The sequence below is a fragment of the Macaca nemestrina genome, chromosome 14, assembly GCF_043159975.1.
Source record: "Macaca nemestrina isolate mMacNem1 chromosome 14, mMacNem.hap1, whole genome shotgun sequence".
Classification (NCBI taxonomy): domain Eukaryota; kingdom Metazoa; phylum Chordata; class Mammalia; order Primates; family Cercopithecidae; genus Macaca; species Macaca nemestrina.
In genome coordinates this window covers 38447825-38475521 of record NC_092138.1, presented here as the reverse complement: position 1 = coordinate 38475521, position 27697 = coordinate 38447825, and the positions used below count along the sequence as shown (strand labels likewise).

General features: G+C 42.1%; 1 protein-coding gene and 1 non-coding gene across 46 annotated transcripts in view; one reads left to right on the top strand and one right to left on the bottom strand.

Moving 5' to 3' along the window:
• Positions 1-27697, top strand: part of LOC105489121 (protein tyrosine phosphatase receptor type D) — a 2338800-nt gene that overhangs the window by 1836129 nt on the left and 474974 nt on the right. The window lies entirely within an intron of this gene.
• On the bottom strand, positions 16364-16425 carry LOC112427935 (U7 small nuclear RNA). Its single transcript, XR_003019715.1, has one exon. It is a non-coding gene; the product is annotated as a U7 small nuclear RNA (small nuclear RNA).

Sequence of the window (27697 nt, the reverse complement as noted above, 5' to 3'; positions counted from 1 at the left end):
GAGACAGAGTGTCTCTCTGTCACACGGGACTGCAGTGCATTGGCATGATCACAGCTCGCTGCAACCTTGACCTCGAGGGCCCTGCAATCTTCCCATCCCAGCCTCCCAAGTAACTGGGACCGCAGGCATGCACCACCATGCCTGGCTAGTTTTATTTTTTATTTTTTTGTAGAGATGGAGTCTTCTTATGTTGCCCAGGCTGGTCTCAAACTTGTGGGTTCTAGTGATCCTCCTGCTCTGGGCTCCCAAAATGCTGGGATTGCAGGTGTGAGCCACTGTGCCTGGCCAATATAAGTAAGGATAGTTTGTTTTAAAGTGACTATAGATTTGTATTATTAAGAGAAATGAGGGACTGGGCACAGTGGCACATGCCTGTAATTCCTGCACTTTGGGAGGCTGAGGCAGGTGGATCACTTGAGTTCAGGAGTTTGAGACCAGACTGACCAACATGACGAAACCCTGTCTCTAGTAAAAATACAAAAATTAGCCAGGCGTGGTAGTGCAAGCCTCTAATCCCAGTTACTAAGGAGGCTGAGGCAGAATTGCTTGAACCCAGGGGGCGGAGGTTGCAGTGAGCCAAGATGGCACCATTACACTCCAGCCTGGGCAACAGAGTAAGACTCCGTCTGAGGGGGAAAAAAAGAGAAATGAGGGACTTCAAACATAAGAAAAAATGTAATGGATATTAAAAGAACAAACACTTTTAGTGTAAGTTTTAGAATATTGTTTATCAATAAATAGGTTTTGGACATGACTTTTTGGTAATAGGCTTTTTTTTCTTATTTTTCTGCCAAAAAAAAGGTATTATTATGCATAGGACTACCAAACATGATTTCATACTTTTTTTTTTAAATTTGAGACGGGGTGTCACTCTGTCACCCAGGCTGGAGTGCAGTGGTTACAAGTGAGCCGATCACAGTACTGTAGGCTTCACCTTTTAGGTTCAAGCTGTCCTCCCACTTCAGCCTCCGGGACTATAGGCATGTGCCACCATGCCCGAGTAATTTTTTAAGTTTTTGTAGAGCTGGGGTTTCACTGTGTTGCTCAGGCATTATAATTTTTATAATATAAATACAAGTATAAAGAACTCAAAGGTAAGAGATAATAATGCTAAAAGATATCATTGCTAAAAGGATCTGGAAAGAGTAGATTACTAAAGGGAGTGTCAAAGAACTTCCAACTGAGTTTGATTTTCTCATTGGCAAAACTAATTCCATTGATTTTAGTAGTCATAGCTATTTATTCCCTCAGGTAATTACATTATAGGGAAGCCTAATAATTATGGTATACATTATTATTCATATTATCTAAGGTGTACGTTTGTTCAGATCAGAGAGAAAAGGGGACTTTTTTTCAGAAACACTTTCAGACGTGTGTACTCATTCATAAATAAAAATAATAACTAACATTGGCTGTAAGATGACTGTATGTCAATTGCTTTACATCTGTTATCTTGCGTAGTTCCTTTTTTTTTTTCTTTCTTTCTTTCTTTTTTTTAAGACAGTCTCACTCTGTTGCCCAGGCTGGAGTGCGGTGGCACTGTCTCCACTCACTGCAAACTCTGCCTCCCGGGTTCGCACCATTCTTCTGCCTCAGCCTCCCGAGTGGCTGGGACTACAGGTGCCTGCCACCACGCCCAGCTAATTTTTTTGTATTGTTAGTAGAGACGGGGTTTCACGGTGTTAGCCAGGATGGTCTTGATCTCCTGACCTCGTGATCTGCCCACCTCGGCCTCTCAAAGTGCTGAGATTACAGGCATGAGCCACCATGCCCAGCCTTGTGTAGTTCTTTTAACTACCCTAGGAGGTAAATGTAATTATTAAGTCCATTTTATTTATTTAATTTTAGAGCTGAGGTCTTGCTCTGTTGCCCAGGCCAGAATGCAGTGGTGCTGTCATGGCTCCCTATAACTTCAGACTCCTGGGTTCAAGTAATCCTCCTACCTCAGCCTCCCAAGTTGCTGAGACTACAGGTGTGTGCCACCACATTCAGCTAATTTTCAAATTTTTTGTAGAGATGTGATCTTGCTATGTTGCCCAGGCTGCTCTGGAACTCTTGAGCTCAAGCTGTCTTCCCACCTTGGCCTCCCAAAGCACTGAGATTACAGGTTTAAGCCACCACTCCTAGCCTATCTCCACTTTCAAGATGAGGCAATTGAAAGAATTTAAGCAATTTCTCCAAGACCACATATCTCCTGAATGTTAGTTGTGGTTTGCCAGGGCCTTTTCTGAATAAAAACATATGGCCTTAGGATCTGCAAATTGACCTAGAAGGAAGGAACTAGAATTTGTAACTGGAGATATTACCACTTTTGAGAACTTCCTGCAAGCTGAGTGTGGCCAGTTTTCAGGAAAATCCTGATTTCCCTTAGGCACAGGCTTTGCAATTACTCATCAGTTTATTTGTGCATCTCCTTTCACTTTCTTTTGTGATTCCTTTCTTTGCCTTTGGGGCAGGGAGTGTCATTAAGGAAGGCGATTGTGAATGTTCTACTTGAGGGCTTTTAGGTGTGGCTGGATAGCTTATGAAGCCTATTAATGGCGTGAGAGTCAGGGAAGCAACCTCAGGATCCCTGTGACACATAGTATCTGAAGTAGAGATTTCTGTACTGTTTTCTACACTCAGACTTGTACCGAAAAACCTTTCACCAATTCACTTTAATGGATGCATCTATAATAGGGTGTGGGGAAGCATTACTGAGATAATCCCTGTATTTCTTTTTCTAGTTAGAGTTTATGAATCTGTGACTATGGGTGGATGGAACGAGCAGGGCTCTGAAAGAGCCTAAATTTAAAGAGTATATTAAGAAAGTAATTTAATCATTGATGCAGTCTGACTCCAGTTATGTGATGCTATAAAAGTTTCAGATTGGCGATAATAAATAATATTTTAGGATTTTCAAAATCTTTACCCTTATCTCATTGAGAGGTAAAGTAAGTGGGAATTATCTCAGTTCACATTTCTCTCCTCTCCCATCTCCTCCCCTTCTCTTCCTTTCTTTTTTAAAAACTGCTTTTCAGTTTCTACAGTATGCAAAGAACTGTGGTAATACCATTGAGGGTTAACATTGAGACTAAAGAGAGGTCAGGGCACATGACACACAGTGAAAGAAGTAACCTAGGAGCCAGGTTTAATGGGTAACAGCCCCCCATGCTTTTAAAAAAATTATTTATTTATTTATTTATTTATTTATTTATTTATTTATTTTAAATTGAGACAGTCTTACTCTGTCGCCCAGGCTGGAGTGCAGTGGGTCCATCTCTGCTCACTGCAACCTCTGCTTCCCAGGCTCAAGTGATTCTCCTGGCTCAGCCTCCTGAGGAGCTGGGATTACAGGCATGTGTCACCATGCGTGGCTAATTTTGTACTTTTAGTAGAGACGGGATTTCTCCATGTTGGTCAGGCTGGTCTCAAACTCCCAACCTCAGGTGGTCCGCCCACCTCAGCCTCCCAGATTGTTGGGATTACAGGCGTGAGCCACTGCACCCGGCCAGGTTTAATGGGCAACCCTTACTTCACATTATCATCAAAATCATTAAAATGTGTTCCGAATGACTCAAATTTTTCCTAAAGATCAGTGAAACAAATACCTAAGCTCCACTTTTAATTCCATGAGATGATGCCAAAATGATCAATATGAGACAAAGGGAAGTTTATTAACTATAGCAAGATTTGAGGACCATAATTACTATGTGAGTCAATAATAACTGCCAGTGCATTTTTATTTCTGAGTTTATCCTGACTTTTGTGACCCTTTGGAAAGTTCGTTCCTGAACTGCCATCTTCATGATCTTGTGTCTCCAACAAGAGAGAAATTGGGAAAGGAGCAAATTATACGTCTGAAAGCTAGGTGTTAGTTTTTGCATATATTATTCCTTGCAAAAATAAACCCACTTTTTAGATGAAGAAACTAAGGCTCAGAGAGACTAAGTATTTGTGTCATAGCCCCACAGCATTGATGTTCAAATCCAGAACTGCCTGCCTAGAATTCCCAGCTCATATATTTATAATATCATTCATACAGTTTTTACTAATAGTATTTTCTGAGAAATATCTTTGACCATTTCAGAGAAAAAATGGAATTGTTACAGGAAAGGGGTCCCAATCCAGACCCCATGAGAGGGTTCTTGGATCTCCTGCAAGAAAGAATTCAGGACAAGTCCATAGAGTAAAGTGAAAACAAGTTTATTAGGCAAGTGAAGAAATAAAAGAATGGCTACTCCATAGACAGAGCAGCCCCAAGGGCAGCTGATTGCCCATTTTTATGGTTATTTCTTGATGATATGCTAAACAAGGGGTGGATTATTCATGCCTCCCCCTTTTAGACCATCTAGGGTAACTTCCTGACATTGCCATGGTATGTGGCAGCTGTCATAGTGTTGGTGGGAGTGTAGCAGTGAGGATGACCAGAAGTCACTCTTGTGGCCATCTTGGTTTTGGTGGGATTTTGCTGGCTTCTCTACTGCAAGCTGTTTTATCAGCAAGGTCTTTATGACCTGTATCTTGTGCAGACCTCCTATCTCATCCTGTGACTTAGAATGCCTTAACTGTCTGGGAATTTAGCCCAGTAGGTCTCAGCCTCATTTTATCCATTTTACCCCATTCAAGATGGAGTTGCTCTGGCTCACATGCCTCTGACAGAATGGCTGCCATGATGTCAAATAGAATCAGTTTTTTAAAAATATACATACATTAAAAAAAGGAGCCAAAAAAAAGTCATTAAAATTTTGGTGTTGAGCAGTCATCAGAAAGGCATGATGCATGCACACATACATTCGCATGTACTTATATGTGGAAGGCACGGAAATGATGTGTTATGCCCAGACCGTTTATTCCCCGAAGAAGACCACCAGAGTCCAGAGTCAAAGCTAAGCAGCAAGGATCTTTATTACAGGTTCGAACCTGGAACTCTCCCTCGCTCGTGAAACGAGACGGGCAGGAGAGCTCCCCCACTGAGCTCCGAGCAGTGTTATATAGTCTAAGAAAAGTGGGCATAGAGTTATTATACAAATCAGATATATGATTGGCTAGTGTTTGAACAAGGCGATTTGGCTAACTATGATTGGTTCCCGCCATTTCTGATATTTTGGTTCAAACTTTGAGGCGGGAGAGCAGGTTTATGGCAGCAAGAGTTTATCTTACTTAAACACGTCTTGTGACCTTGCCTCAGAACTTACAAAATCTCTGATATGTGCAAAACAAAATCTCTGGTACATGCAGAAAACCAGGTACTCACAGAACTTACGAAATCTCTGGTATGTGCAAAGATTAGAGAGCAGAACAAGGGTGTAGCGGGTGGGGGGCGGGTACACATCTATCTTTGTGTCCTTTAATTTCCCCCTTCTCATAAGTAACTGGATGTCCAATCTTGGATTTCCAGAGTCTTATAATATAGCCTCACTTTCTGGGTGCAGGAGAGGCTGGTGATGGCTACGGAGGACCATTAGTTGGATGGTATCAAACCTTTCTCTGACAAGTTGTAAAATTTTATTTACCACACAGGGGCCTATAGTGAATAGAAGTAGTAAAGACATTAGGGGGCCTAAAAGGGGTGCCAGAAGGGAAAACATTGAAGAGCTCCACCAATTGTTAGCGGCTGTAGTGAATTGTTGCTTTTTCATTTCTAAGCTTAGTTCGTGTAGGCGTTGGACTCTTTCCTCAACTAACCCTGACTCATTTATATAGAAACAGCATTCTTCTTTGAGGAACATACAGGTACCTCCTTTCTCAGCCATGAGTAAGTCTAAGGCTCTGCGGTTTTGAAGGGTGACCTGTGCTAGGGAGGTGAGCTGCCGCTGAAGGGAGGCTAGGGAATAGGCGGAGTCTTCCATAGCAACAGAGAATTGTTGTAACAGCTTGTCGTTTTCTATCATGGAGTGTTGTAGGGCCCCTCCCGCTAACCCCGCTGCGACGACAGAGGTGGTTAAGGATATTCCGGCAATTAGTGGTAGAAAAACTGCTCGTCTATGTCGCGCAGTTTCAGTTGGGGCAGTCCCTGCCCAGCCTATGAACTCTGCCGGGGTCAGCAGGGTCAGTCGGGGAACTAGTGTAACAGGGATGCACAACTGTCCGTCAGAGATGCTTTTGGACAGAGTTTTTAACAGAGTCATATTACACCAGAAGAACACACCAGGTCCGGGAGCACGTATGGGGCTATTAGGGTATGTAGCCGTCTGGTTGCAGAGGCTGCTACTAAATGCTGAATAACAGTAGGGGTATTTCTCTTGGTATGGGTCACGGTACAGGGCTACATCAGGTATTGCAACTGTTGATGAATTAGAATCTGGCATATAGTTTGTGGGTGGGGAGGAAAGGGGAACAGCGGCTAATGGTGGTCTTCCTAAGGTTGCACACATAATGCAAGAGGACAGGTCGCCTAAACCAGTGAGGTTGGCGAATGCTAGCCCTTCTTGTAATAGGGTTAGCCAGGAGAAGGGCTGCAAGTCTTGTGATAGCTTGGTTTCCTGTCTGTGGATTTGTGTATGGATTAAGGGTCGAATCTGGACTAGACTCCGCCACAAGTACAGGTGGCTACTAGGCCAGCTACTACTGGCATCGTAGTAGACTGCCCCATGTTGGGGCGATGTCCACCGGGAGTGCCCTGGATCTGTTATTATCCAAGTGAATATGTTGGGAGTCCCTGTCGGGTAGCGAGTCCTGAGGAGGTTAGACTTTCTCGGGTATTCGTCCTATACCCTGGCTGAGTGCATTTTACAATAGTGGTATGGGCAACCTGCATTCTGGTGCCATCAATAATTCTTACAATTATATTCAGTCTGATCATATTCAAAACAAATCATGGGTATCCCCGGTTGGGCAATTTGGAAATTAGTGAAATTGAGGTAAATTGGAGTATTGCACCCGGAGGGGGGCCGGTCTGCACTAGCTAGCAGTTTACCCGCTTGGGGGGTTTCCCCGGGGTGAGTTTTGTTCTCATAGAGCCAGAACCTCCAGACATAGGGATTAGACGGCGCAGCAGTTAGGAGAGTCAGATGTATAAGGCATAAAAGCATAGGCAAGCTAGACATGGTTACGGCTATGTGGGTGACGGCGCAGGGTTAGCTTTAAGGGATTGTTCTTAGCTTTGTCTACAGTCCATGTAACTGGTGCTCCAGACGGCTCGAGAAGGTCGGATGTTGGGTCCACTGGTTTGACGTGTGTGTAGTGGATCCACGAAGCGATGCCTTCTACTTTGAGAGTGGTGGGAGTAGTCAGGAGTACTTGCAGTGGTCCTTTCCACCTGGGTTGAAGAGTTTCTTGCCGGTGGCGCTTGACTAGGACCCAGTCTCCCGGCTGGAACGGATGAGGCGTCGGCGGAGGTCCTGCCTCGTACAGTTCTCGTAGTCTGGGCCAAATTTCCTGGTGAATTTTCTGTAAGGCTTGTAAGGAGAACAGGAGCTCAGAGACATTTTCAGTTTCAGGTTTGAGTAAGTCATCTTTTAGACTGGGGACCAGGGGTGGGGGTCTGCCATACATGATTTCATATGGTGTGAGGCCTAGTCTGTAAGGGGTATTTCGGGCCTGGAACAGAGCGTAGGGGAGAAGTACTACCTAATTAGCACCAGTCTCCATGGTCAATTTAGTTAAGGTCTCCTTCAGAGTCCGATTCATCCTTTCTACCTGTCCTGAGCTTTGGGGCCTATAAGCACAATGTAATTTCCAATTTGCCTCAAGAATGGAAGCCAAATCCTGACTTACCTTAGCAACGAAGGCTGGTCCATTGTCTGACCCTATTTGGACGGGAAAGCCATACCTGGGGAGGATTTCTTCCAAAATTTTCTTTGCTACAACCTGAGCAGTTTCTCTCTTAGTTGGGAACGCTTCTGTCCATCCTGAAAAAGTATCTACAAAGACAAGTAAGTACTGATACCCATATTTTCCAGGCTTTATCTCAGTAAAGTCTATTTCCCAATAGATACCAGGCCTAGTTCCTCTACACCTAATTCCTGCGGTGGTCTGGGTTTGGGGGCAAGCGTTGTTTAGTTGGCAGGCTTTGCAATTTGTTGTGACATCGCTGGCCAGTTCAGCTATGCGCCTGATTCTAAACTTGGCGTGCCTGATTAAGTCCATCATTCGCCGGGCACCCAGGTGGGTTGTCCGGTGGATGTGTTCCAACACCTGCCATCCTCATTTTTCTGGTAGGATGGTTTGGTCATTTATATCAGTCCACCACCCATTTTTAACCTGTTTTAGGGGAAGCGTGTTCATCCATTCGCGATCCTGTTCGGTATAGTCGGGAAAACATGGCAAATTTCGCGGGCCAGGATCGGGGAGCTGGAGCGCGAGGAACTGACTGGGAGCTTTTGCTATGCTCCTTGCGGTTTGGTCGGCTAAGAAGTTGCCTCGAGCAATTGGCGTAGTTGGTTTCTGATGCCCAGGGCAATGTACGATAGCCAATTTCTTTGATTTCCACAAAGCAGTTAATAGAGCTAGGATCTCTTGCTTGTTTTTTATTTCTTTGCCTTCGGCTGTTAATAGTCCCCTTTCTCTGTAGATGGCCCCATGTATGTGCGCAGTAGCGAAAGCATAGCGGCTATCCGTGTATACTGTTAGTTTTTTCTCTGCCCCTAGGGTGAGGGCCTGTGTAAGGGCTATCAGTTCGGCTCTTTGGGCCGATGTCCCTGGAGGCAAGGGTTCCGCCCAGATTACCTCAGTCTCTGACGTTACAGCCGCTCCTGCATACCGCTGGCCTTGGTGGACGTAGCTGCTGCCATCAGTGAACCAGGTGAGTTCTGTGTCGGGGAGCGGACGATCTTGCAGGTCCTCCCGCACCCCATGCACCTGAGCCAGTATCTCAGTGCACTCATGGGACGGGGCATCCAAGTCTGGATTTGGCAGCAGTGAAGCAGGGTTTAAAGAGGTTGGGGGCAGAAAAGTTATTCTGAGGGGGTTTAACAGCAGTCCTTGATAGTGGGTGAGCCGGGCGTTACTCATCCATCGGTCCGGCGGCTGCCGGAGGACGCCTTCAATGGCATGCGGGGTTATAACGCGCAACTCTTGCCCCATGATAAGTTTATCAGCGTCTCGGACCATTAGGGCGGTCGCCGCGATTATCCGGAGGCAGGGTGGCCAGCCAGCAGCCACTGAATCTAATTTTTTTGACAAATAGGCAACTGGCCTCTGCCAGGGGCCTAGGTACTGTGTTAACACGGCTTTTGCAACACCCTTACTTTCATCTACGTATAAGTGGAAGGGCTTGGAGACATCAGGGAGCCCCAGCGCGGGGGCTGTTTTGATTTGTTGAAAGGCCAGCTCAGCCTCTTCCGTCCAATTGAAGGGCTGTCGTTCCTTTGTGCCTGGTATAGGGGCTTGGCTAACTCAGCAAATCCGGGTATCCATAACCTACAGAACCCTGCCGACCCCAGGAATTGTCTCACTTGCCGTGTCGACTGGGGTCTAGGGATGCGTAGGACTGTTTCCTTTCGGGCTTTGGTTAGCCAGCGTTGCCCCCCTTTTAATAGGTACCCCAGATAAGTTACCTCCGACTTGCAGATCTGAGCCTTTGTTGCTGAGGCTTGGTAGCCTAGCTCCCCCAGAGTCTTCAAGAGGTCCTCAGTCCCTTGAACACAAGTTTCCGGGGATCTGGCTGCTATTAAGAGATCATCAACATATTGCAAAAGAGTTATTTCAGGGTGTTGCCGCCGGTACTCACCCAGATCTTCATGAAGGGCTTCATCGAACAGGGTTGGCGAGTTCTTGAACCCTTGTGGCAGCCTGGTCCATGTTAGCTGACCGTTGATGCCCCTCTCAGGATCCCTCCATTGAAATGCAAAGAGTCCTTGACTTTTGGGAGCCAGAGGAAGGCTGAAGAAAGCATCTTTTAGATCAAGAACGGTATACCACTGTTTTTCGGGATGTAAAGCACTCAGAAGGGTGTATGGATTGGGCACAGTGGGATGTATGTCCATGACCCTTTTATTAACTTCTCTTAAATCCTGTACTGGCCTGTAGTCCGTACTGTTGGGTTTACGAACAGGTAACAGTGGAGTATTCCAGGATGAGTGGCAAGCCCGTAGGACTCCCTGGTCTAGGAGTTGGCGGATATGGGGCGTAATTCCTTCTCTTGCCTCCAGGGGCATAGGATATTGCCGAACCCGAACCGGGTCCGTCCCTGGCTTAACTTCCACAAATATGGCAGGTCAATGTTTAGCTAGCCCTAAGCCCCCAGTTTCTGCCCACGCTTCAGGGAAACACTGGAGCCAAGAGTCAATTTCCTGATCGGGGGACTTTTGCTCTTGATGGAGTCTGTACTCATCTTCTAAGGTGACAGTCAGGATAGATATTGGCCTGTTTTGGGAATCAGTTATCTTGGGCCCTTCTGGCTCAAAGTGGATTTGGGCCCCCATTTTTGTCAGCAAGTCCCTCCCTAGTAGAGGGCAGGGGCTCTCTGGGATGACTAGGAAGGAATGGGAGACTTTTCCCGTTCCTAAGTCTACAGTCCTCTGGGTTGTCCAGGGGTATTTTTTGATGCCTGTGGCCCCGTGCACCCAGGATGTTTTCTTAGACATTTTTCCAATTGGTTTGGTTAGGACTGAGCGTTCCGCCCCAGTATCGACCAAGAAGCGAACTGGGGACCCCTCCACTTGCAAAGTTACCCTGGGTTTGGGGAGGGGGTCCGAACCCCGTCTTCCCTAGTCAGAGTCCTGGGTAACGAGTACGGAGATAGGGTTAGCTGGTCTCCGTTTCTTTGGGCAGTCTTTAATCCAGTGACCACGTTCCTTGCAATAAGCACACTGATCCTTTTCTAATCCTTGCCTAGAGCCTTGCTTTGTCTGCTTTCTGCTTTGGCCATTCCCTGCCTGGGGGAAAGCTGCTACTAAAACTTTGGTCATTTCTTTGGTTGCCTTGAACTGTTTTTCTTCTGGAGTATCCCTATTATTATAAACTCGCTGGGCCATCTGAAGGAGGTCCTGAATCTGCTTTCCCTCTAAACCTTCTAATTTCTGGAGTTTTCTTCTAATATCTGATGCTGCCTGGTTTACAAAGGACATTACTACCGCAGCCTGATTTTCCGGTGCTTCCGGGTCCATAGGGGTATACTGTCTGAAAGCTTCCATTAATCTCTCTAAATACACAGCGGGGCTTTCTGTCTTACCTTGTAACACAGAATATACTTTAGCCAAATTGGTGGGCTTGCGAGCTGCAGCCCGGAGACCCGCCATTAGAGTCTGGCGATAAATGAGCAGTCGTCCCCTACCTTCTGCCGTGTTGTATTCCCATCTGGGCCGGGTCAAAGGAAAAGCCGCGTTAATGAGGTCAGGATTTGCAGTTGGCTGGCCGTCATCTCCTGGAACCAGCTTTCTGGCCTCAACTTGGATTCTTTCCCGCTCCTCCGTTGTGAACAGGATTCGGAGGAGCTGTTGACAGTCATCCCAGGTTGGCTGGTGAGTAAACATGACACTGTCTAACAACGAGGTTAGATCTTTGGGATTATTGGAGAACCGAGCATTTTGGAACTTCTAATTGTATAAATCACTAGTGGAAAAAGGCCAGTACATGAGACGGGAGAGCCCGGTATCATCGAGCGATCCTATTTCTCTGAGAGGCAGGGCTACAGTGGAGTCAGGGAGTCGGGAAGCTTGGTCCCGCAGTACGCGGCCTCGCGTTCGGCCGGCCGGCCCCCCCGGGTTACTTTCGCTCTCGGCTGCTTCCGCTTCTCGGTTTCCCTCTACGGAAGCACCACCCTGGGGGACTGGGTCCTGCGGGATAAGGTGCGGATATGGTGGGGGAAGTGTGGGTTCTAACGTTAGGGGGTCCTGGCTGTCTGGCAGCACAGGGGCCGAGGGAGCAGAGGGAGTCCTTTGTCTTGTAGGTCGCATTACTAGGACCTTGCAAGGCTCAAGGATGAATGGAGTTATCCAGGGCGGTGGGTCTTCCACAAGATTTTGCCACACTTGCCGGGCGCGGTGGCTCAATCCTGTAATCCCAGCACTTTAGGAGGACGAGGCGAGCGGAGCACAAGGTCAGGAGATCGAGACCACAGTGAAACCCCATCTCTACTAAAAATACAAAAAATTAGCTGGGCGCGGTGGCGGGCGCCTGTAGTCCTAGCTACTCAGGAGGCTGAGGCAGGAGAATGGCGTGAACCCAGGAGGCGGAGCTTGCAGTGAGCCGAGATCGCGCCACTGCACTCCAGCCTGGGCAACAGCGTGACACTCCGTCTCAAAAAAAAAAAAAAAAAAAAAAAAAACAAAAAAGATTTTGCCACACTAGAATATAAGGAATTTGATCAGGATGTCCTGACTGCCCTGGCAGGAAAATCTTAGTTTTTACCTTAGTAATAATAGACAGAAAGTTCCTTCGGAGGGCCACCCTACGCCGAAAGAGGGCCACTCCGAACGGCAGAAAGTAACTAGCTTTCCCTTCTTTAGTTCTACGCTTAAGTTACGCCCCCGAGCCTTCACATCCTTAAAATTGGTAACAAGGAGTGAGAGCGGCGTGCTCTGGTTGTTGCCCATCTTTGGACTGCTCCTACAAAGAGAAGGGGGGACGAAAATGAGTGTGAAACAGAGGGGAGTATCCGACAGGTCCGGTCCTGGAAGGGGAAGAAAAGGTTTTATGTTTCGTTTTGGACTTACACTTAACACTTAACAATAACGGACAGACAGTGAGAAACGATGAGCCTTCGCGAGCGCGTGTCGGACTTCCGACCTGAGTCAGACGGGGCAACCAAGGATGGAGGCCCCCAGATGGGCACTGGGGGACGTCTCCCACCAGTCCCGAGTGGCTGTCTTTTAGCGCGTCCGCCAAGACCATGCCACTTATAAAACAGACCAATACAGATTACAGATTACGGATTTCGCGAAATTTCAGGGAGACAGACAGAGACAAAGACAGAGACAGTGACAAAGCCGGCTTACCTACAGATTAAGATCCATTGACTTGGGGGTCTGGTGGGCTTGGGGGAAATCCCGGACGAGCCCCCATTTGTTATGCCCAGACCGTTTATTCCCCGAAGAAGACCACCAGAGTCCAGAGTCAAAGCTAAGCAGCAAGGATCTTTATTACAGATTCGAACCTGGAACTCTCCCTCGCTCGTGAAACGAGACGGGCAGGAGAGCTCCCCCACTGAGCTCCGAGCAGTGTTATATAGTCTAAGAAAAGTGGGCATAGAGTTATTATACAAATCAGATATATGATTGGCTAGTGTTTGAACAAGGCGATTTGGCTAACTATGATTGGTTCCCGCCATTTCTGATATTTTGGTTCAAACTTTGAGGCGGGAGAGCAGGTTTATGGCAGCAAGAGTTTATCTTACTTAACCACATCTTGTGACCTTGCCTCAGAACTTACAAAATCTCTGGTATGTGCAAAACAAAATCTCTGGTACGTGCAGAAAACCAGGTACTCACAGAACTTACGAAATCTCTGGTATGTGCAAAGATTAGAGAGCAGAACAAGGGTGTAGCGGGTGGGGGGCGGGTATACATCTATCTTTGTGTCCTTTCAGATGAAGTGATGATTACTATTTATCACACCTTTGTGTCCTTGAAAAATAATGGTAGTGCCGTCCTGTGCTTGTGTACTTTGTGTAACTGATGGATATGAATGTTTATCCTCATTAAAAAATTACAGTGGCAGCACTATATTTATTATTTCTAACAGAATCTTACTGATATTGCTTGAAAACAAAAATTATTTTGTGTCTGGGAAAATCTGCCCTGGATTGTTTGAGGTCACATACCAACTTTAAAAAAAAAAAAAAAAAGTGTGTGTGAGGGTTGGGGGATCAAAACATTAAAAGTGTAATTAAGGAAGGAGGATTTCTCTGGAGAATTGGTAGAGTAAATAAGAGTGACAGACATTCATTACAGAATGTATCTAAACATAAAAGAATAATTCTTTTCATAAAAGTTAATTGAAGCTGGCTACATCTGCTATACCATCTTTATTAAGGAAGGCAGAAGTTGAGAGGGCAGCTGGAGTTTTCAGTTGGTTGCTAAGACTTTGAGCTTGATTTCTGGAAAGAAATAACAAACTTCTTTGCTAACATTACAGGTGCTAGGAGTCTGCAAGGTAACACTTCCTCTCCCCTACTTCCTGTCAACCAAATGCATTCCTTTTCTTTTCTTTTGTATTACGCTGATGTATTTAGTACTTATATCTTCCAAACTGGACAATTCCAGGTCTCTTCCAGCAGGGAAACTTTAAAGAACCTCAGGGGTCACCCTGAGGCAGTTCTCTTTAATGAATTCTGAGCTGCCTCCAGGAATTCATTCTTATACCAACTACAACAAAACTGAAACACTTTCTAGCATTATCTGCACTAGGGTTCCTTGAGGAAACCTTTAAGGACAATGAACTGGGACGTGATTGCTACCAGAATACTGGTGATAATTATCTGTGTAAATAAATACATGCATTTATTTTAAAACAGACAAATTTGAAAGAGATGTTTCTTACAGATAACTGTGGACTCTGACATGTAGATAAGGAGTATTTTATTATAGTACCATAGGACTATAATTACTATTAAATAAAGCAATGCATGTGAAATTAATATAGTATCTAAAAATATGCCCAGTGCATTTTCACTTTATTGGATCTTTTTATTAATCCTCGTAATAACCCTATAAGGAAAGCAGGCTGGACTTACGCATTCAAGCTGTACATGTGAAAGCGAGGCTCTGAGTTGTTGTTGTGACTTCTGTGAGAAGTAAACTACAGAACTACAGAAATGAGACTAGGACCTAGATACTTTGACTTATAGTTCATTGTAAATTTATATCAATGAGAAGTCTGTGACTAAAATAACTGTATTTATTATATATGATCACCGAAGCACTAGTAGGAGCCAGTATTGCAGATTAAATGTATTTAACTACCTGTAAACTTTAAGAAAGCACAGCTTTCTTGTATGAACTGCAGAATTACAACTCCCATGATCAACACTTAACATAGAGTAGGTGCTTAATAAACATTTGTTAAATGAATGGATGAGTAAAAAGTCACAGCTTTTAGACGATATGCTATGCTAGCTTTCGAATGCAACAGGAAGCTATTCTTTATTAAAGATGATTCAGAATGATTTTGTTAGATTTAAACATCTTCCATTTATAATCTTTTTCCTGTTAGTAAATATCAGAACTTCTCTGCTGATTTACTATGCTTAGGCCAGCAAACCCAGAATTGTTTGGTTTTCCATTCTCTAAATAATCCCTGTTTGAAAACAGTATTATCTGCATTCTTGGCACAGGGAATGGTAGGATGGCACTTTGGTATGATTTAAACCGTGAAAAATTTTTCAAGTGATTTTTTTATCTTGATTATTTCTTAAAGAGTTTCTGGAGAACTGGACTTAATGATCCTAGGATTTACCCTACATGATTAGGTTGTTTAGTTATTTTATTTAAAATTCTAATGTATTAAGATTTGATTGGGAAAAGAGACACCAAAGAAGAAAAATGAAAATTTGATTCATAGATCTATACTTAGTCACATAAAATATTCTAATTATCATATAATGAAGTAAAAAAGGAGAGAATTCCATTCTATAAAGCATAAAGGGTAGAATTCCATGTAAGACCAGCATGAGACTTGGAGCTTTGAGTCAAGTTGCCATTTGTCTTGTAAGATAGATTCTGTTAAGGTTCAGGTCAAAGGATTGCTTGAGTCCAGGACTTTGAGGCTGCAGAGAGCTTGGGTGACATATCAAGACTCTCTAAAAATGGAAAAAAAAAAAAAAGATTCTGCTAGATTTATTTTCTGAGAGTCTGTACTGTTCTAGACACTAAAGTGAATAAATATAAATATGAGAAGACACATTCTCTACTCTCGAGGACCTCGGAGTCCAACAGAGAGCCAAAGACAAATATGCAAATATCTTCAATAGAAAGCATAGTGGGATAAATGGTTCAGCTTTTGCTTCTTGTGAGGTCAGTGAGAGGAAAATCACATGTAGTTGGTGGATGAGATAGAGCTTCACAGATATGGTAGTGTTTGAGATAGTTTTGGAGAGATTTTGCTGGGTGGTGGGATGTTTGATAAGCAAGATAGAACCCTGTGGTAAGGGATCTCAAGGACGAGGCAATCTTCATAGTGTGTGATGGTGCAGAAAGGACTTTTCCTAACTGCATCATATATAGCTTAGCCATCCTTTTTGCATATCATCAAGATTCTGTGTGTTGGCACCGAATAAACAAATCAAAGTTAAGCAATGTATTTATTTGATAGCTTTGGAAAATGAATTGATGGTGGAAGAGTTTGGAATTCATGACTTTAAATGAGCTTTTCGTATTATTGTACATTATAGTTATGGTGAGAAGAACTGGGAGTAAATCTCTTAACCATAAGACAATCTTATGAGGATTTACGTTCATTTGTAGCTTGATTTTACTTTATTTTATTTATTTTTCATTGGGTGGGGGGCTTTCTGGCAAAAACTAGAAAGCCTGCTAGACAAATTCGAAAAGAACTGTAACACTGTAGCTTGAATTTATTTTATAACATGATCAAATCTTGTGTGCTCTAAGTCTCTTGAGTATATACTAATAGTAAGGCGTATCACGTTACGGCAATTTTCAGTTTATCCCAAATGGTTGGGGAATGGACTGTTCCAATTAATCTAACATTATAGTAGCTAAGAGATTACAGAAATATTTTACTTGGGTTATTCAATTCCATAAACTAAAAAAAACCCAAAAATTTTAACACAGAAAATACTCTGAATGTAATTTGAATTGAATTTTATATTTAATTATTTAGAAAGCTCTTTCAAGTTCCAGCGATGTTTGAGTTTACCAATGAAAGTGTTTGTTATCCTTTATTTTCTAGAAAATAAATATGGGCACTTGGCATAATTCTGGATTAAGGAAATTTGAATTTCTCAACCAGAAGATCACAGCTTCTGTGTTTGGTCTCCTACATAAATCTATTACGCGAATAAAATAGAAATTGTACTCATTTTCAAAGCCATGATTATCAGGCACGTGATGATTTGATGTGATAAGTTATGGCTTTTAAGTTACTGTCATCCAAATCAAAAAGCCATAGATAACTGCAGAGTTTTTAAGAAATTAAATACTGGGAGGAGAGAGACAGTTAAATTCCATATTTCTACTTGATAGTCACAAGTACTCTGATGACTGATAAGTATCGTAGGCTGTGCAATACTCACTTACTCTAAGCAGCTGATAAACGTAATTTAGTGGGACTGTTCTTACATCCCAATGTCAGCCCACTGAAGAACATTTTGTATTAATGGCGAAGGTCAAATGTTTCACAGGCTTCCACTAGCCCCTATTAGAGAATACTGTTCAGTTTTATATATTTAAATATTTAACCCCCCCAAGGAAATTTGAAATATTAGATTCCAATATAATGAAAATGTACTTAAAACTTGGCAATTAAGAATCAGGGCAGTTCATCTCTATCCCTTCATCTGTAAGTTTTTAAACATACAGATATAGATAAACATATATATTCTTAAACATCTGTTGGCCTATGGCATTTTCTGCTTTGGCTACCGACAGTACGCATAGATTATTTGGAAAGGCTTAACTTGATATGTTTTTATTATAAACCTAAACCTGCCTTTGTGGTCATCATGTTTTATCATTTGGCACTTAATTTCTTCAGAAATGTTTTCTCACTGAAGTCAAAAGAACTTTGCTCTGTAATGTAACTATACAAGGTAAAAAGGGCCTTTTATTTATTTTTTTTAAACATGCGACTTGGTGCATACTTTTATGCGTTTTGTTTGAGCTTATTTTTCAAAATGAGAGTACATTAGCAAATAACCTCCTCTAGATCTTATATGTTACATAGTGAATAGTAGCATAGATTGCTTTAGATAACTTTGACTTTAGAATTTTATGCATTTCCCCTTCATAAATGAGACTTTGTAGTAATTTTCTAACTCTACAATTTTTGGACTGTCCTAAAAGGACGTTGCAATCTATTCTTATATGGGCTATGATTAAAATATTACTGAGATACTGTTAAATGATACATTGATTGCTGTTACTCCGTCTCCACGTCTCCACAACCCAAAAGTTTTCATCTATCAGTCCAGTGACCCTGGTATTGGTGGTGGTATCCAGTGTGTGAAATTAAAAATCCATCATACTTTCTGTTGTGTAATGCCTAAGTAGGCTATTTCATTTTTTCATTGGCTGGGCGTGCTGGGTCACACTTGTAATCCCACCACTTTGGGAGGCCAAGGTGGGCAAATCGCCTGAGGTCAGGAGTTTGAGATCAGCCTGGCCAACATAGTGAAACCCTGTCTCTACTAAAAATAGAAAAAGCTGGGAGTGGTAGTAGGTGCCTGTGATCCCAGCTACTCAGGAGGCTGAGGCAGGAGAATTGTTTGAACCTGGGAGGCGGAGGTTGCAATGAGCCGAGATTGTGCCATTGCACTCCAGCCTGGGTGACAGAGTGAGACTCATCTCAAAAATATTTTTTTTCTTCATATAAAATAAACATAGGGATGGATGATACTAATGTTTTCCCATTTTGGTAGTGCCCAATAAATTAAAATGAAACCTTTAAATGAATGCTGAAGATTTGAAAAGGTTCCATTTTTGAGGCTAAGAGATGTTATGAATTCACGAAACGTAAGTGCATGCCAAGAAGATAAACAGCTTTGTTTTAAAATTGGGTTCCAAATAATTAATCAGCAGTACAAAAAATTGACTTATGTTCCTTTGTATACTGTCATTGACCATTTATCCAAAGGCATTCAGACTATTTGATGATTTTTTTTTCATGATCATAAGTTCATATGTAATTTTTCCCCAAATCCTGAGTCATTGCATTGTTGCTGCAGTTATCTAAAATAACTTGTTCCTCGGTTTGCTCTTTCTTGTTAAGTTCCTCTAAGGCCAGTCAGTGAAGTTAAAATTGCTTTGAAACCAAGACAACTCTGTAATTTATTTCTCATTTTAGGGTTACGTTGCTGCCCTCAAATTTGACTTCTGCTGGGGGCCATGACACATGCCTGTAGCTCCTGCTACTTGGGAGGCTAAGGCAGGAGGATCACCTGAGCCCAGGAGTTCAAGTCCAGCCTTGGTACCATAATGAGACCCTGTCTAAAAAAAGAAAATTGGCTTCTGTGAATGTAAATGTCACTAGAGAGTGTGATTGTAAATGCCACTAGAGAGTCTACTGTAATTATTTGGAATTCTTTCAAAGTAGTGTGATATAGATAAAAGATGATTTTCTACACATTTTACCAGAGTGTAACCTAATGGGCAGCATTATATAAAATGGGCTTAAGTATTATTTTATTTCCGTACCCTCTGGTTCTTCAGTTGCATCCCCTTTTTGCCTTAAGTTAAACATATTGCACTTCCATCTGCTATACACTATAGATGATTCACATTTATTTTTTGCAGTGATATTTTTTAAATGAGTTTAGGGAGCAGATGTTTTTGCATTCATACTTGCCTTCCTTTTCCTGATGTCTTTCCACAAATACAGGGGGGAAAAATGCATTGCTGCTGTCCTTGGTGAATTTTGCATATCTCTTTGATTCAGGCTGCTGCACTGTAATGCATGATAATGTGACAACTGCAGTCAAGTAAGACGTTTCTTTAGTTTCCTAGTACTCTATATTAATATCACAGCTGTGCTGCAGGGAATTGAAGAACTTCTTCAGCTTGTGGTAATTCTCCTTTGGGTAAAAGTGAATCCAGTCAGACCTCTTCCTCTGATAGTCTTCAATTTTGAGACTGATTTTAGACAGGTGGTTATGGATTTATAAATGAATTCAAAAATACAAACCTAGATACGTAGTGTGTCTATAGCACACTTTCAGTATAGGTTTTTTTTTTTCCTGTTCTAATATCCAAATAAAGCACCTGCATTATTTTAAATTACATGCACAAATGTTGTCAATCTTGTCTGTCTTTTTAAAAATGATGTCTAACAGAATATTGTGGTTATTTGGCAAACCTCTGCAAACAAAACTGTTCTGAATGCAGGTGTAACTGTGTAGAGTAGGAAGAGCACTGGACTCAGAGTGAGAGGTGTCATATTTATTGCTTTATGACAAATTATCCCAAATCTGGCAGCTTACAACAGTGTATACTTATTATCTCACAGTTTCCGAGGGTCAGGAATCTGTGTGGTTCTGGCTCAGTCTCTCATGAAGCTGCAATCAGAATGTTAGATGGGTCTGTAGTCATCTGAAGGTTTGACTGGGGCTGGAGGATCTTTTTCCAAGATGGAAGTGTGTTGACCAGCATTCCTATTTCCATTTTAGACCAAGGAACCTTCAATTCCTTATCAGTTGAGTTCCACCATTGGACTGCTCACATGGTAGCTGGCTTATTCCACAATGAGTGATCAAAGAAAGAGAGAATAAGAGCCAAAGATAGAAGCTGCTGATAACCTAATTGTAGAAGTAACATACCATCATCGTATGGTATGCGGTAACCCTGTTACAATGACAGGGCTACAGACAATATGTGCGTGGTTGGAAGCAGGGATAATTGAGGGCCAGGCAGGAGGCTGGCTACCCAGGTAGGAGTCATCTGTTTGCCACTAAAGCACCACAGGTCCTTACATAGGTTGCCAGCTTCTTGAGCTTGAGTTTTCTCATTGACAGCAGGGGCATTGTACCACTTTTCCTACTGATCCCTTGAAATGTAAATATCTTAAATGATGGATGTGAGAACATTTTGTAAATGTGAAATGGCTCTACCTGTGGGGGTTGATTAAAAAATCATATTACTTTTTAGCGTTAATAAGAGGAAAGAAAAAAGAGGGAGAGAAATGGAGAAAAGGAAAAAAGAGGGGGCAGAAAAGGAAAGTGTGTCCTTTATGAGCAAAGACTAGAGGTCTCTACCTGTAGCAGAGGATTTTGCGCCTCCTTTTATCAATGGTTAAATTCAATTGCTCACAAAATGTGTGCTTAAATGTATCTTCAAGATCTATAATTTCATTTTTTAAAGGATTAAACAACAATGGAAAGGCTGTAACACGCCCCTCTTCTCAGCTGGGGCAGATTTGAGTAAAATCCAAAGAATTTAAGTCAGTAGTCCAAAAGCTAGATTTCAGTCTTCAGCACTGATACTTCCTCATTGTCTTCCTCAAAAATGGAACTGAATGCTCACCTCCATTATAAATGCTTCTGCCGCCCATTAGAAAAGGACAGCTAAGGTAGCCATTAGTATTTCCATAAGCCACTGACCTTGGTTCAGTATAAACTAGAATCTAGAAAGTGACTGCATTTATTGTCATTTTTAATGCGTATGTTCTGGAACTCATTTCCCCTATGCATGACTTTCAGTTTCATTTTGTGGCATCCAATTTGTGGAGACATCTTCTTACTTTTAGAATCAAAGTAACAATCTCTGTAGTACAATAGGTGACTGGAGACAATTTACCAAGTGGAGTCATAAGTACTTCAAATTCATGTGTCCAAGGCCAAATGCATTCCCCTCAATCTACCCTCTGCATATACATGCTATATTGATAGTTACTCGACGAGGTCATTTTGATGTTGTCTAAAAACGAACTATTTCAGCTTTGTTTCCACCCTTAAGAAATGATTGTGACAGATAATTTCACACATTCCGTCATAATTCTCACATATTTCTTGCTTCATTACCTACTCAGTCCCTGACCTTCATTCTACCTTTTATCTGAGACTTGTGTCAGGGAAGGGATGAAGGTCTGGCTGTCCATTGCAGGCATTCCCTGGCCTTAAAACACATTTTTTTCCTGCATTTTGACTTGATCATTTTGAAATGTTCCCTAAGTTAAAACACCTGGGTCAAAAGAGCTTTTAGCCTGTCTAGTATCCATCCACTGAAAATGACTTCTCTTCACCAGTCACCTAGTTAGCCAGTCAGCATCCTCAGTCATCTCACATTCCTTTCTTTCCCCTCAAATCTCATGTTCAGTCCACAAACCCTGATGATGTAACTCAAATTCCTTTAAATTTCTCTCCTCCAGAATCACTTGAACCTGGGAGACAGAGGTTGTAGTGAGCCGAGATGGCCCTATTGAACTATAGGCTGGGAGACAGAGCAGGACTCTGTCTCAAAATAAAAGAAAAAAAAAAAAGAAGAAGGCTAGGCGGCGCAGTGGCTCACGCCTGTAATCCCAGCACTTTGGGAGGCCAAGGCAGACAGATCACGAGGTCAGGAGTTTGAGACCAGCCTGACCAACGTGGTGAAACCGTGTCTCTACTAAAAATACAAAAATTAGCTGGGCATGATGGTGCGTGCCTGTAATCCTGGCTACTCAGGAGACTGAGGCAGGAGAATCGCTTGAACCCGGGAGGTGGAGGTTGCAGTGAGCCGAGATCACGCCACTGTACTCCAGCCTGAGCAACAGAATGAGACTCCATCTCAAAAAGAAAAAGAAAAAAGAAAAAAAAGATTGTCTTCTCCTCTGCATTCTATTCTTTCTACATTCTTTGTCACTCTTTCTCACGTTTACCATTTTAATTTCCATGTAATTGGCCTCTTTGGGGATTCTACTTTCTTCCGCCTTTAGTTCACTCTCTCCATAGATGCCAGTTGCCTTAAAAACCCTGATGTAATCTCAATATTCGCCAGCTTCAAATATGGTGTGAGTCTTTTATTGGCTATAGCAGCACTGCCCACTAGCACTTTCCTTAATAAAAAAAGCATTCTGTATCTTCTGTTTTGTCCAGTATAGTAGCTGGACTGAGTACTTTAAATGTGGATAGTGAGACGGAGGGACTGAATTTTTGCTTTTAATTTTAAATTAATTTAAATAGCTTTGGATAGTGTAGGTCTATAGAATAAAGTACAACATTTCTATTTTGCTACTACCCCCCTTTTTTCCCTTTCCCTACGTACTAACCAAATATACAAATTGTAGGTATCCATTGTAATATTTTGTAACCTTTTAACCTCAATCCACACTAAAAAATATGTTTTCTCTTGTGACTAAAGTATGCTTAGATATTCATACATGCTTAACAAGTATTAATTGATCATCTATTATGTACAGAGCATTGTAGATGTATCTGTGAATAAAACAGATGCAGGCACCTGTTGTCCCAGCTACTCGGGAGGCTGAGGCAGGAGAATTGCTTGAACCTGGGAGGCAGCGGTTACAGTGAGCTAAGATCACACCCTGCACTCCAGCCTGGACAACCGAGCGAGACTCCGTCTCAAAAACACAAAATAAAACAAAAAACAGACAAGATTCCCTACTCTCCTGAGGCTAACACTTTATTGGACAAGAAAGACAATGTATGATAAGTAATAAATTTATTTTGTTTTTTAGAAATGAAGCCAAGTGCAGTGGCTCACACCTGTAATCCTAATGCATTGGAAGGCAGAGGCAGAAGGATCACTTCAGGTCAGGAGTTGGAGACCAGTCTGGGCGATGTAGTGAGATCCTGTCTCTACAAAAAATAAAAAAAAAATTAGGCGTGCTGGCACGTGCCTATGGTCCCAGCTCTTCAGGAGGCCAAGGCGGGAGGATTGGGTGAGCCCAAGAGTTTGAGGCTGCCATGAGTGATGATGGCACCATTGCAGTTCAGCCTGAGTGACCCAGTGAGACCCTGTCTCAAAAAAAAAAAAAAAAAGCAAGCAAATAAATAATAAACACAATGAAAGTAAGCTGTATAGTATTGTATAGTGTATTAGAAGGTATGGTGGAATTTATCTATCATTTCCATATGGTTCTTTTTGTGTCTTGTTTAAGAACTGCTTTCTACTCTCCAGATTCAAAGATATGCTGTAGTCTTTTCTAAATGTTGTATAGTGTTAATTTTCACATTTAAGTCTTTAATCCACCTGAAATTTATTTTTGGGTATAGTGTAAGACAGGGGTTGAATTCCACACCCTCCCGATATGGGATGCCAATTCTATGCTATTCTGTTTTTTTTTTTTTTTAAAGATGTTTCTGATTGTAACTCATTAAATTGATTCTTTTACCCCTCAATAATAAGCTACCAGCAGTTTAAAAAATTGCTCTAGTGTTTCTAAACCACGTCTTAAATGCCCAGCGGCATTTACATTGACAATAACGGAATTTAAACTTGAACTAGCTAAAAACAAACAAACATCAAAGAAGACAGGAGTGCTAATATGGGTCACAGAGCGTTAAGGCAGGATGCAGCCTTAGGAATACATTGAAATTCTACTGCTATGTGTACATCAATTCATACGTTTTTCTACAGAGCAGGTCAGTGGGAATTATGGCTACTAATAGTTCCGGAGCTTTACATATCATATATCCAACTACTGAAGGAAATCTGTTTCCATTTGTGTCCCACATTTTCATTGACACATTTTGGGTCAGAAAACCACCTCTGTGCCAATCAGCTATGGTGGCTTCTGCTGCAAAATGTGGCAGATGAGAAGAGAGAACTTTTGGGCCAAATGCTGAAAAAACAATTCATTAATAGAAGCGTCAAGTATAATCGGTGTCTCGGGGTGCCTTTACTCATATAACCTCTAACTGAGCCCGTAAAATGGCATCTTTGGTGACGCCTTTGGAGTCATCCTTCAGGAAGTCAATTGGCTTCCTCTATGCAGATGCTTCTTAGTGGCCTCTTACAGTACTGCTTCTTATAATAATTGAAATGACTCAGTCCTGTGTCTGTTTTAGCTGTGAACTGTGATGTATATATAGCTAAAGTTATTTTTATGTAAAGTAATGTGACATTGATAAGGTCCGGTAAACATTAAATTGGTGATATAAGAACATCATAATATATAAGACATCTTGCCTGTACTGGATTAAATTTGCATAAACTTCCAAAGTTGTACTGCACATTGCATCAATTCCTGAGTAAACAATTAAACAATTGGTCGATAAATGAATTCTATTCTCCAAAAGTGGATTGGAAGCAATGGGATTGACTTGGGCTATTTTTCCTGATAATCGAAATTTGATTTTGCACTTGAAAAGAGTTATGGCTAATTTGAATGATAAGAAATGTCATCGGTGTAGGTGTTTGTTTTGATTTTCCTCCATGACTTTTCCTTTGCTGATTTTAAGGGAAACATTTTTAGGCTAAGTTAAAAAACATCATCTTGGCTGGGCGTAGTGGCTCACGCCTGTAATCCCAGCACTTTGGGAGGCTGAGGTGGGCAGATCACCAGAGGTCAGGAATTTGAGACCAGCCTGACCAACATGGAGAAACCCTGTCTCTACTAAAAATACAAAATTAGCTGGGTGTGGTGGTGAGCACCTGTAATCCCAGCTACTTGGGAGGCTGAGGCAGGAGAATGGCTTGAACCTGAGAGGCGGAGGTTGCGGTGAGCCGAGATTGCGCCATTGCACTCCAGCCTGGGCAACAAGAGCGAAACTCCATCTCAAAAAAAAAAAAAAAAAAAAAAATCATCTTGTATGAACCAAAAACATTTGGCTATGTTTTTCCATTATGGCCATGGCTACTCATAACCATTTTTTTGCTTTCTTAATTTAGTTGTCCTAAATGAATTTTGAATTTTGAATGCAGAATAACAGATGTGATCAAGCACAGAATGTTTTCGATACATCCTGTTATTAAGAAAAAAAAATTCTCCCTTATTTTGATGTAATGGAAGATTTTCACGAAAGACAGTGACTGAACTGGATTCATTTATTTCTCAAAGTTAGCAAATCTTTTACTTCTCAAAGTTAGCAAAAAACACCTTTTAAATGTAAATACCACTTGCAGATAGGGTTAACAATGAGTAAAAAAAAGGGGGGGGGGTTGTGATAACTAGGATGCAAAATGCTTCCTTTCTAGAGGTTGAAGTTATAATAAGCAAGAGTATCCATCATTCAGTTGGAAGATGACTGGGGTGGAGGCAGCATGAGTTGTGCTGCTGGGGCAGTCATGACATAAAGGGTGAGTAAGTAGACATACTTGCAAAGATGTCAGGAAAGACATGTTTCTTTCCTTATGAGACCTAATAGGGACCTCTCTCCTGTCTTCCTGTCCTGTCCCATCTCTCCTTCCTTCCCCTCCTGTCATCTCCACACCACTCCCCTCCAGTCTCTCCTGCTCCTCTTCTCTACCATCTTCAACTTTAGATATTTCAGATATCTTTCCAGGGGGATTGAGAGAGATCCAGATGGATCTAGGCTTTATTCAATATCTTTTTTTTTTTAAACCAATATAGATTATTGTTTACACCCCTGTCCTAGACATTAATAGACTAGAAAAAGGCACAAATTACACACGTCAACTGGGGGAAAATGAGAAGGTAAAAAATTTTAAGATGAAGGGCAGGGAATAAATTGTCATCTTCAAAAATAAGGGATGTTTAGGGGGTTAGTACCCATTTTTAATATTGGAGAAATAATATTACTTTGACTCCATATTGCTGTTGCTCAAGTAGAGTAACTATAAGCTGAGTAAAGCTAAAAGTTGTGTGTTGAAAGTGTTGCTAGAAAATTCTACTTAAGCAGCCTGAGTATCTAGCTTCCCAAGGTAACTATGGAAAAGGATACAATAGCAATAGGAATGTGTAAGTTCTGGGCTGTTTAATATAGGTCAAGTGTGGTGGCTCATGTCTATAATTCTAGCACTTTGGGAAGCTGAGACAGGAGGATTGCTTGAGCTCAGGAGTTTGAGACCAACCTGGGCAACATCGTGAGACTGTGTCTACAAAAAAAAAAAGAAAATATTAGCTGGGTGTGGTGGTGCTCACCTGTAGACCCAGCTGCCACTACACTGCAGCCTGGGCAGCAGAGTGAGACCCTGTCTCTAAATAAATAGTTTTCTCACCATGCTTTATATTTCCTCAGTAGATACCTAGGTATCATAGTTGAAATAAACATTTCCTTAGGTGGAGATACGTAAAATAGATTATGGGTTCACGCTCTGGGAATCATTTTCTTTTTATTAATGAAAATACACCCCTCACCTCTGCCCCCCCCCCTTTTTTTCCTGAGGATTCAGGTATAGAACTCCAAACTTTTTGCCTGGGTGCGGTGGCTTACGCCTGTAATCTCAGCACTTTAGGACGCTGAGACGGGTGGATCACCTGAGGTCAGGAGTTCCAGACCACCCTCGCCAACATGGTGAAACCCCGTTTCTACTAAAAATATAAAAATTAGCCGGGCGTGGTGGTGGGTGCCTGTAATCTCAGCTACTCAGGAGACTGAGGTGGGAGAATCTTTTGAACCCGGGAAGCGGAGGTTGCAGTGAAGTGGGGTGGAGCCACTGCACTCCAGGCTGGGTGACAGAGTGAGACTCGTCTCAAAAAAAAAAAAAGAACTCAAAACTTTTCCTTTTTCATCTGCCTGGAACAAATTTCAAAACAAATTTCAAATTTCATAGTGCCTAATACCTGCAAAAATAGAAATAACTGTGGCATTGAACACACTTCAGTAATTGTTTAAGTTGAATTTACGGGATTAAAACTATTTCAGTGTTGACTATTTAACAAAATGAAACTCATACTTAACACAGGAACCAGTTCAATTATCTCTGAGTCGTTAATTTATGAATGGTGCCATGGCCATTTGCCAGAGTAATGCTGAATCCCTCCCACCCTACCTTGTTCATATTCTGGGTCAGTATCTGAATTGCCACTAGTGGTGAACAATGTGTATGAGGTACACACAGACACACACACACACACACACTCTACAAATTAAGCGGCTTCTCAGACTGCCTGTCTGGTGTTTGTGACCTATCTGTAGCAATTAGAAGTGATTCTGTTGTGCCATCTGAAATACACGTTGTGCAAGAAAAAGATTTTGCTTTTGTTTCCTTACTAGTAGCCATAGAAACTTTAAAAAACCATCTGTAATACATTATAGGAG